This window comes from Quercus suber, unplaced genomic scaffold, assembly GCF_002906115.3.
Source record: "Quercus suber isolate HL8 unplaced genomic scaffold, Cork oak 2.0 scaffold_50, whole genome shotgun sequence".
Classification (NCBI taxonomy): Eukaryota; Viridiplantae; Streptophyta; class Magnoliopsida; order Fagales; family Fagaceae; genus Quercus; species Quercus suber.
In genome coordinates, this window is record NW_027069515.1 from 723,954 (window position 1) to 735,655 (window position 11,702).

At 31.6% G+C, this 11,702-nt stretch overlaps 1 non-coding gene across 1 annotated transcript; it reads right to left on the reverse strand.

Moving 5' to 3' along the window:
- Positions 1 to 5,178: 5,178 nt before the first annotated feature.
- On the reverse strand, positions 5,179 to 5,258 carry TRNAL-UAG (transfer RNA leucine (anticodon UAG)). Its single transcript has one exon. It is a non-coding gene; the product is annotated as a tRNA-Leu (tRNA).
- Positions 5,259 to 11,702: the final 6,444 nt, after the last annotated feature.

The following is an 11,702-nucleotide window of genomic DNA, read 5'->3' on the forward strand; positions in this document are numbered from 1 at the left end:
AGATTTTGCCTGTAAATTTTTTTACATAGGATAAAAGTGTATTTTTATTTTTATTTTTTGTTAAGTAACCACTTGACTGAATTTATAAAAAAAATAAAAAAAAATACCTAAGATACTGTACCTAAATTTTGTCTTAATTTTATTAATAAATTCTAGTGTGGAATTGTATTCCCAACGGTAACTTTAGGCCTATTAAGAGCTTACAATAATCCAAAGCCCACTAGAGCTAAAACTTTATTATATCATTTGGTCTCATCTCAATTCATAAACTGAAAGCCCATGAAACTAATTAATTTATTAATTAGTTATTTTTGTCAGGAAAGAAAAATTACAAATAGATATTATTTTAAATAAAATAATTGTTAGTCCTTTTCCAGAAAAGACAAGTCTTTTTCACTTGGAAAATACACAGAGAATATAGAGAGAAAACCTGACTATTTGCAAAAACCAAGAAGGAGAAGTGTTCTTCTTCAAGATTTCTGACAAGAAGAGCCCACTCTTTAGGGCTACTGTGAAATTGGGGTGAAGATCTTTGGTTTTCTCAAGATTCTATCTCGACTTTGTTTTTCTGATTTTCACTGCAGCAAAGTATGTGTATGAAACTATGTATCTAAGATTCATAGTTCATGTATTATCTTGTATTTCAGAAGTAAATCCTTAGTCTTCTGCTATTTGGTTTTGTATGTGATGCAAACAGGTGTTTTCTATTAATGTCAATTAAAAGTTAACGTCTTACTAAATATGAAATGAAACTTCATTGGTTTTATATATATTATTACATAACAGATTGATATAAATTGAAAAGTTTTTAGTTTTATATATATTATTATAGATTATAGATTAGGACTGCTGTGACCGGCAGATTATACAATATTTGAGAGAATAAATCTTTCTGGAAGCGGATGGGAAGGAGCAACACACGTCTTCGAAGGTTTAGAATTTTAGTTTATGTCATTCTGTCCACTATGATTAATTTTCATCCTACATGCTACATCTTACATGACCTACAGAAAGCAAGGGTGTATTTCTTTAGCTTTACATGATTTGACTTGGGATTTTTTTTTTTTTTTTAATATTCACAACATGTGGCACCAATATTTGGTCACATGCATTGCTAATGTTTCAATGAGACAAAATATCTTCACCACAATCAGTTCAAATTTTGTTTTTGAGAAACAAACACACGAGAGAGAGAGAGAGAGAGAGAGAGAGAGAGAGAGAGAGAGAGAGAGAAGAGAGAGAGAGAGAGAGAGAGAGAGAGAGAGAGAGAGAGAGAGAGAGAGAGAGAGAGAGAGGTACAATCAGCTCAAATTAAGACCAAATTTTTTTTTTTTTTTTAAATCCCCAAAATTCAGGTTAGGGGCTTAGGTAAAAATCATAAAACTCCAAATCCTCAATGAAATACCCCAAAATCCACAAGTTAGTGCCTACCAAATTCGACCCTCTTGAAAGCATTCAAGGCTTCAATTTGAACTTCAAGCTTGATTCTTCAGATAGAACAGTAAGTAGAAGGGAACAAAGGCTACAATCAAACCGACTCTTTGAAGATACCATTGCTATAGAAATACTAGACATTGAGTTGAAAGCTGAATCGAATGAAGCAAAATTTATAGGCAAAATTCAACCAATAATATATGTGACAATCCTACCTAGACTTGTTTTGAACTATCTTTTGGGCTAGAAAAGTAGGAAACGTCAAGTTCTCAAACAATGAGCATAGCAAGGAAGAAAATTGTGATTCTTTGAAACATAACAAGAAATCCAAATCTGACTTTGAGCTCCTTGATCCAATATCACAAGACCTATTGGCCACTGGTCTTCCTCTAGTAGTGATAATAAAGATTATGGCAATACTATAAACATACCCAAAAACGTGTTCTGCCCACAAACCATTACGTAAAAACAAAACTTTAGATACCTAAATTTGAATCAAAATTACCTCCAAAACCAACATTTAATGATATTCATGAAGCAACTTTTTTTTTTTCAACTAAGCATCATGTACACTACCACTCTGTTTGTTTCACTGGTAAACTTTTTGTAAAGATAATTTTCCACACTTTCCAGTGTTTGATAGCACCAAAAAAAAAAAAAAAAATCTTTAATCAATGGAAAACCTTAATAAAAATAAGGCTTATTTTCTATAGGTTGTTTTCCAAAAAATAATTTTGAAAAACAATCTCTCTCTCACTCATTGCATCTTCTATAAATATTATATTCTTCTATAGTCACAGGAAACATAATTTTTTGGCGCCTTCTCTCTCTCTCTCATGGTAAGCTCTCTCAATTTCTCTCTCTTCTTTTTGCTTTTTCTCTAATCATATATTCTTTACTTTGAATTTCAAGCTTGATTTTTTTTTTTTTCTCTAAGAAATTTTCGATTTGATGGATTCTAGGCAGAAGTTACTTCTTTTCGCACATAAAAGTGCAATATATATATATATATATAATAAGGCTGAGACCCATTGCTTTTTATATGCTATGTATGCAAGGGCGGCTTAATGTATTTTGCGGCCTAAGGAGAAAACTGAAATTGAGGCCTCTTATATATTTAAATATGATGTTTAAAAAAGAATTAAATATTGCTTAAATTTTATTGTCTTGTTGTAGATGCAAAAATTACTACTAATTAATATGAACTTCATAGATTTTTTTTTACAAAGTCTATACACAAAAAATTTGACAAAACTTTTCACACTTGTTGATGTGACAAATTAACAAGGGTAAGTAAAAAAGTGATGTTAGTGATGGACTTAGATAAAAACTAGTAAAATTTTGCCAACTCAACTTGTGAAAAATGTTCTAAATTTTTTTGTGTATTGCTTTATTTTATTATCTTTTTTTTTAAAGTGCTACATTCACAATATTTTCACAACAAATTCTAGGTGTTAAGTTGTTACTAGTTTTAATTTGAATTCATCATTGAAACTAACTTTTTGTCATTAATAATAGCCTGCAACAACCTACCATTTATGATTTATTATGAAAATGTTGTGGACGTAGCATTTCTCTCTCTCTCTCTCTCTCTCTCTCTCTCTCTCTCTCTCTCTCTCTCTCGTTTTTCTTTTGATAAAAATATAATTTTATTTATTGACTAATATTTGGGCTTAATTAATACTATTATAACGAAAAATTGGTTAAAATTTGAGGGTCTTTGTTCTACTTGGGGCCTTAAGCGACCCAAACATTTGCTTCTAGTATAGAGCCAACTCTATATGTATGTACGGTTCATATATATGTGTGTGTGTGTGTGTGTGTGTGTACATGTTACTGTCCATATATATATATGAGCAAGATGAGTGGTAGAGATCATGAAAATTTGACATCTAATTTTGATTGTTTCTATTGTCAAAATTTTAGTATGAAAACCAAATTAATTCTTGGTTTTTTATTTATATTAATAACACTAGTTGGTTTACATAATACACATGTTTTAAATTATACAATAAATAGTTTTTTTTTTAAAATTGCATACCAAACACTAGAAAACATTTTCAAGGTCGCTACCAAACAACAGAAAATAAAATAATTTTCTAGAAAATCTTCTTTGAGAAATGAACAATTTTTCAGAAAACATTAATATTAAAACAAACAGAGGATACATGTAAAAGTTGCTATTAATAAAAGCCAAAAAGATGGGTTGGCTTGTGGTGCTAAGAGCATTCCCATTGGCAATTGTAAATGGTATACGCAGGGAAAATTTAGCATAAAGGCACAAAAAGAGCCTAGCAACCGGACTAGTAAAATCTTATAATTGCAAATTTTTTTGCAATTGTGCTATAGAGGGCACTGTAGCACTTTAGTAAAAATTATAATATATTGGGAAAAATGCCCACACACCTCCTAAACTTTAGAGTAGTGGTCATTACACCCCTTGAATTTTTATTTTGGCCAATTTACACCTTTAACTTTACACATCTGCCAAATCACTACTTCTGCTAGTTACTGTCAAAATTTTAACAGAAATACAAGTGAGACACACTTGATGCTTAAAATACCATAATAAAAAAGAGAGAGATCAAAATAAAAATTTTAACAGAAATACAAGTGAGACACACTTGATGCTTAAGAAGAGAGAGATCAATGGTTAGAACACCACTGTGGCATCCCTATCTCCGGGGTTGGAAGTCTTTGTCCTGCCATTTATGGTCTTACTACACTGTCCAGCTGCAAATATGGATCTCCTGTTCAATAGCCACCATTTCACTGATATTTTCGTTCTAAATATTTCTCGTGATGCCTTAGTTTTGGTACCCTATTTTCCTACAATGAAGCGTAGTTTACAAGGATGGAATGTTGGACTTTCAATTCTTTTACCCTTCAAGCATTCTCTGGATGAATTCTTTGGGAGCAACAACCCCAATAGCCAAGTCCACCATCTGTATTAACAATCTTTATCAACCCAATAAAGAAAACTAACCAAAACGGTAAAACCCACATCCAATTCTAAATCCTGACAACACCGAATTCTTCAAAACCTAGGATTTTTGTTTTCAATTAAAAACTTAAAAACAAAAAAACCTCTGGTTGTTTGGGTTTCTAGGAAATCCCTAGGGAGCTTTAGCAGCACAATCCCTCATATCCAGATCCATTAGAACCTTCTTAAAATTGAAACAAGCTTGTTTTAGAGATTTGAGCCTTTTTTGGGGAGTGTTTGGTGTGGATTCATATGGTGGTTGAACGACAAGATGGTCATTTTGATCGACTGTGTCTCCCTCACTCAAAAAATAGTTCTCCCCTTTGTTTCACGTGTCTCATGTGCATTTTCTGTTAGAATTTTGATAGCAAATTAACAGAGGTAATAATTTGGCAGATGTGTAAAGTTGGAGTAAATTGGCCAAAATAAAAGTTTAGGGGGTGTAATGACCACTCCTCTAAAGTTCAAGGGGTGTATGAGCATTTTTTCCTAATATATTTTAATTGATAAAGTGGAAGAGAGATGGGGGAGAAAAAAAGAGAGAGAGTTGTATTGGAATATATTATATTATTTTAGTGGGTAATATATACTATTTTAATGAGTAGAATAGGAAAATAAAAGTTGGAATGTTGGTTTTGTTGTAAAATGGTATAATATAATTGATAAAGTAATTTTTTAATATGGTAAAGTAGAATATGATGAAAGGATTAGGATTTAGCAGATAGAAAAACTGCACAAAATATATATCATCTTCATCATCTTGACAGCTGTGGGATTTGAACCCACGCCCTTTCGGACCAGAGCCTAAATCTGGCGCCTTAGACCACTCGGCCAAACTGTCTTCATGTGTTCAAGAAGTTCATCTCAACTTATTTTAATCATTTAAAACTTTGTAACTCGTCAGTATCATAATTGGTCATTCATTTGTGTATTCTTAAAAATTATAATTCTATAACTTTTATGGAAACTTATAAAAGAAAAGTCAATCATTATTCTATTATTTACTTCATTGGATTTAGTCAGTTTTTTTAACCACAAATCCCAAACATTAACCTTTATCTCTTTTTATCACTCACCAGTTAATATATATATATATATATATATTTCTTCAGAAATCTAATAATTCTATTCAATAAGTCAACTAATAAAATAATTAAAGAAAACATGTTGGCCACTTTGACATGCAGGAGGCTAGTTATTCACACACGTGATTAGTTTGTTTTATTAAGTTTGAGTGATTCTAGTTTGCTCAATTAGTATCATTTTTTATTGTCATATGAGACATTTAGATCAAATTTCATCTACTTAAAAATAAAATTCATTAACATATTGGTATGATGATAAAAAGCAATAATCATAAAGCAAACATTATATGTTCCACAAGTTAGATTGGGTTTCAGGATTTTTTTTTTTTTTTTTTTTTTTTAAAACCCAACTAGACCTCCTTGTATTGAAAAATCTCCAACCTAACTAAAAGGGATCAAGTTTTATGGTTGAGTTCATTCATCAAATTAAGGCAATTTTTTTAAGCTTAAAAAAGAAAGGGGCTTTCATTTAAGTATTTAATTATCGATACTCATTATTCGATAAATGATTGCATTTTACAAAATAGAGTCCAATAACTATAACTCAAAATACCAAAATAATCAAATTAACAAATTTAAACTAATTCTCACCCAAAGTGAATCAAATTAACAAATATAGAATACATATATTCTCTTAAATATAATTAGTGTCAATTAGACAAGTTCTTGTTTTGAAAATCTTGTCAACCGAACCCAAACTCAACTCAACTCAACTTCAACTTAAAAAAAATAAAATAAAATAAAAATTCATCCCAACCTAACCTAGTAAAAAAAACAACCTGAGGCACTAGATTCAGGTTCGTTGGGTTGGTGGATTAAATACATATATATATATATATACCCTTATTTTTATTCCAAGAAAATTTCACTTGTTTAATTTACTATAGAAATGTTTGTTGATGCCCATTTTTGACAAAGGGCCCAACAGTAGAAGAAGCCCAACAATAAAGAAGATGAGAAGAAAATGAGGGGAAAAACAGTAAAGAAATCAGAAAACAAGCCTAGTGGGCTGAAGTGGCAAGATTGATAGCCAACAGCCCATGAAAATAATAAGAGGTAAAAGAGAAATAAATGGACCGAGGAAGCCCAAGGAAACAAGTAGTAAGCCCATAGGAATAATAAGATGTAAAGAAGAAGTAAATGGGCTGGGAAGCCTAGGAAATAAATTGGTAAACTCAATGGGCTGGCATGATAAGCCCAAAGGGTAATAAGAGGTAAAGATGTAGTAAAAGGGCCAAGGAAGCCCAAAGAATTTAGCAACAAGCCCATGGGAGTAAAAAGAGGTAAAGAAGAAGTAAATAAGCTGAGAAAGCCCAAGGAATGAAGTGGTAAAACGGGCTAACATGGCAGGAATGTTGGCCAACAAGCCCAAAAGAGGTAAAAGTGTGGTAAGTGGGCCAAAGAAGCCCTAAGCAAAGAATTAATGAAGAAATGGGTTGATACGGCGGGAACATTAGCCCACAAGCCCACGGGGTAATAAGAAGTGAAAAGAAAGACAAAATTGTAGTAGACACAATGAAGTGGGATGGCAAGATTAGTGGCCAAAATGCCCACGGCCATAAATAAGAAAGCATGGGCTCAGCAGGAAGATAAAGGCTTTTGCCTAAGTGATACCCAACCTAGGAAGGGATGAAAGGAAGAAAATATGAGTCCAAAAGCCCACACATCCTTCATGCCACAAAGGATAAACATCATCTAGTACATACAGTAGAACCAGACAACACAAAGGCAGCAGAAACGGTGTGAAGGCTAGAAAGAAACAAATTCAGATGAAGTGGAGCATGCACAAAGGGCCAGTGAACCACCTACTTGTACCTATCCAATACATGGGAGGTGGGCCACGGGTCAAGGTATCCAAAGGGTGTGGTTTGGCGGTGGGGGGAAAGGGGGGTCTATTATGGGATTCCTACTCAAGTTTCTTTGGGGAAATGTCCTATTGAAATGACATTTAACCCAAAAGAGTTAAGTATAGGCTAGGACCACTTGATGTACGCCATAGAGGTAGGTGATGAGGTAACTTAATCCTTATCTACGTGGGTAAAACAAAAACAGAGAGAGGTAAGGAACAACACAAGTAATTTTTTCTGGAAATGGGGAGTGGTGCAACCAACACACTCTGAGCAAAGGTAGTGGTTGGATAGTTGGCAGGTTAGTGGGTAGTTCTAGAGGGATGCCTATAAGGAACCAAAAACAGTTGAGGTACAAAAGGGGTAAATCCCACAATGGCAGATGGTATATAAGGGATAGCCATGAACAGTAATAAAAAAATAAAAAAACAAAAAAACAAAAGAAAGGGAAGAAAGATTAGAAGGAAAACAAGAGAGAAAGTAAACAGTAGGAATAGAGGCATGCATCAATAGACCACCTCTTCTCTCCCTCTTAATAGACCCACTTTCTAAAGATTAAGAATCAAAGCTCAAACCATTTAGGCCATTTCTCGAGAATGTGTAACTTCTATGGAAGAAGCCTTTTTTGAGGTTACCTGTGTTGGAGATTGGTTTCCTTCTTGGATCTACTTCTACTGAAAAGTTTAGCATATCATCTAACAGACAAGCTTTTCTTTTATTAGTCATGTTTATTGGGCAACTTGTCCACTGTTCAATCAGAAGTTATTAAGTTATTTACTCTTTTTTGCTATAGTATTATTTCTACTTGCTGTATTATTCTACCGTAATTCTGTTAACTATCTCCTCAGTGTTAGTTTTATTTGTTACCTTTATTATTATAGTTATCCTATTGTACTATATTTCTGCCGTAACACTTGTAACAATTATTCTTGCTATGACGATACCATAAGTTCAGCCCACAGCATTCATGTTAGGATGCATTTACATTGAGTTAGCCTAACATGCGCACAAGTTGACCTGAAGTGTAGGCCCAGTAAGGCCAGTCTCAACTCTCTTACCTTAGACTAATGAGCCATAGTGCAGTGGAAGAGGTTGAGGCCTAACAGTGCAAAAAGGCCCCCACAATGTTGATGATTTTTTTTTTTTTTTGTAAAAATAGTAATACTTATTAGATTACACAAACATGAAAATAGTATATAAAGTTTTTTAAATAGACTTATAATATATTTTATAACCATAGTACCACTACAAAAAGGGCATAACCTTTGTAGGAGTAGCATGGTGTTATAAGGACTGAAATTCTAACACACACAACTAATGTGGGATAAACATCTCTAATTTGTTTTTAGGAAACAGTAATACGTATTAGAACACATGAACACAAACAGGCTACTACTACAAAGATTAGACTATTTTGTAGTGGTACTCTGATTATATAATATATTATAAGTCTGTTTAAAAAACTCTATGTTGATGATATTAATTATTCAAGTTAACTCAACAAACATGATGAATATTGGATTTCTTACACCTGGCATAATAGGTATTTGTTAGTGTGCACTTGGTATAATTTATTTTTGATAAAATGAAAATAAGTTGACGTTTGACTAAGTTGTATCCAACAAAAAGTGAAATTGGAAAACAAATCATTCAAAAAATAATTTTGCTTACTTTTTTTAAAGTTAGAATTGCATGATATATTTATGAGGAATACAAATCCTCTATTCCGCTTTATACACTGCTAATCAAATTTGCCAGATATTCTTTAAATTTTATTTTTTCTTAAACATTCAAAATTTAAATTAAAAAAAAAAAAATTCAGACACATGACATATTATGAATAGTAAAGCATAAAGTATAACACAAAAAATAAAATAGAGAATTTATATAATTATGAGACTATATATTAAACAACCACTACAAGAAAAAAGACTTGTTACAACAAGTAATATTGCAACAACAAAAATAATTGGGGTAATATATATACTATTCCATCTGTGGGTTTTTTTTTTTTTTTTTTTGTAATAGTAACTTAAATTTATTACATCAATTAAAATTATTGCAAGAATTACCTTGTTACATCTAAATGTGTTGTTGTAATAACTAAACCTTACTTTTATTTTGAAATGTGTTGTTGTAGTAACTAAACCTTATTTTTATTTTGAAATATGTTGTTGCAACAAGTAACCACTTATTTCACATCAAAATATATTGTTGTAATAGGTGAAAAAAGACTTGTTACATGTGTTTAATCGTAAACTCAACATATTATGTATATATTTGTGTTTTTGGACATTTGATGGAGTACTTTCACTTTTACATTTTTTTAATTTGTATCTTTAATTTTTTATTGTAGTTCCTCAATATAATGTTTATATTGTCTTATAATGTGTATATTGCAAGACCAGGTAATAGACAAATTAATAATAAGAATAATAATAAATAAAAAATAAAAAAAAATCAACCTATTGCAATAAGGTTGTTTGTTGTAATAAGTTTTGACATTTTTCACGTATTATAACAAAACTTTTGAAACAGTAAACTATTGCTACAAAGTTATTTGTTGTAATAAAGAAGTTATTGCATCAACATGTTTGTTGTAATATGTAGAATTTATTGCAACAAGATCTTTGTGTTGCGTAAACCTATTGCTTCAGAGTTTATTACAACGGCTCACAACAACTTTTTTGACATTGCAATAATATCTTATTGCAATAACTTTGTAGTTATTGCAATGATTTTTCCTATTGTTAATGATTACCGGTAAATTAATGAAGTTTGCCACCAAACCCAATCCTTCCTTTTTTTTTTACCATTGCATTAATGTGAATTTATACATAATAGGCAATCTTGAAGCTACTAGGAAAATGCCATTAGAATTCTATGTCACAAAAAAAGTATGACAAGCTTTCCCCTATGCTGTGTTTGTTTGAATCATATAACATCTTGCCAGCTGTCTAAAATTTATGCATTTTTTTTGTAAAGCTCTAGGACCAAAGAGCAATCAAGGCTCAGAGATAATTGTAATCCAAATTGCATAAATAGAATCCTTACATATCTTCAATCTTTGACAATCTTTAGTTCATCATAGCCATGGCTAAAACAAAACTATCTTTGGCTATCCTCTTCCTTTTTCTTATGCTTTTGTCATTGGACTTAGGTACTCTCTCAATTTTATTTTTTTTGTTTTCTGAGTTGCATTTATTTACTTGTTAACTGATTTATATATCCCTTCCTTTCTTGTATGTATTTTGTGTTCTCCAATAGCTTTATTACAATGACTTCATAGTTATTGCAACGATTTTTCCCGTTGTTAATGGTCCCCTGTAAATTAGTGAAGTTTGCCACCAAACCCAATCCTTCCTTTTTTTTTTTACCATTGCATTAATGTGAATTTATACATCATAGGCAATCTTGAAGCTACTAGGAAAGTGCCATTAGAATTCTATGTCACAAAAAAAGTATGACAAGCTTTCCCCTATGCTATGTTTGTTTGAATCATATAACATCTTGCCAACTGTGTAAAATTTATGCATTTTCTTTTGTAAAGCTCTAGGACCAAAGAGCAATCAAGGCTCAGAGATAATTGTAATCCATATTGCATAAATAGAATCCTCAGCTCTTTCAAAACCCCACCCCTCTCTCACTCTTTTCATTCACATTACACATCTTCAATCCTTAACAATCTTCAGTTCATCATAGCCATGGCTAAAACAAAACTATCTTTGGCTATCCTCTTCCTTTTCCTTATGCTTTTGTCATTGGACTTAGGTACACTCTCAATTTTTTGTTTTTTGTTTTCTGAGTTGCATTTATTTACTTGTCAACTGATTTATATATCCCCTCCTTTCTTGTATGTATGTTGTGTTCTCCTAAGTGTAGGTCTAATACATTTTAATTTATTACAAGAGTATTGTTTGATTATTGGACTTAATCAATTAGTTTGGATTTTCTCAAAATGTGATTTTTGTGATTGTATAGCCTTTAAAGTTTAAGGGGTGTGGCTCATCCAACTTCCAAATAACTTTAATACATTAAAATTCTTGTCCTCCAAGTTATGGCAATCCTATTGGGTTTTATGAAATGAGAAACATATTTCAAGACGTCAGTTTAGATGATTATTTGTTCATTCTTTTGGTAGTTCTTTTTTTAATGTTTATTGAAGGATTTTGCTTTAGTTTTCAAATCTGTCACTAATAGCATTCACCTGATGGGTTTTCTTAGAAACTATTTGATTCAAAGAGTATGATTCTTTCAATTTTCTCCAATCCTAACCTCTTTCCGTAAGTGTCTCAAAAAAATTATGCAGGGAGTTCAGTGACAACTTATGTGAAGGTAATCCTAAACGTATAA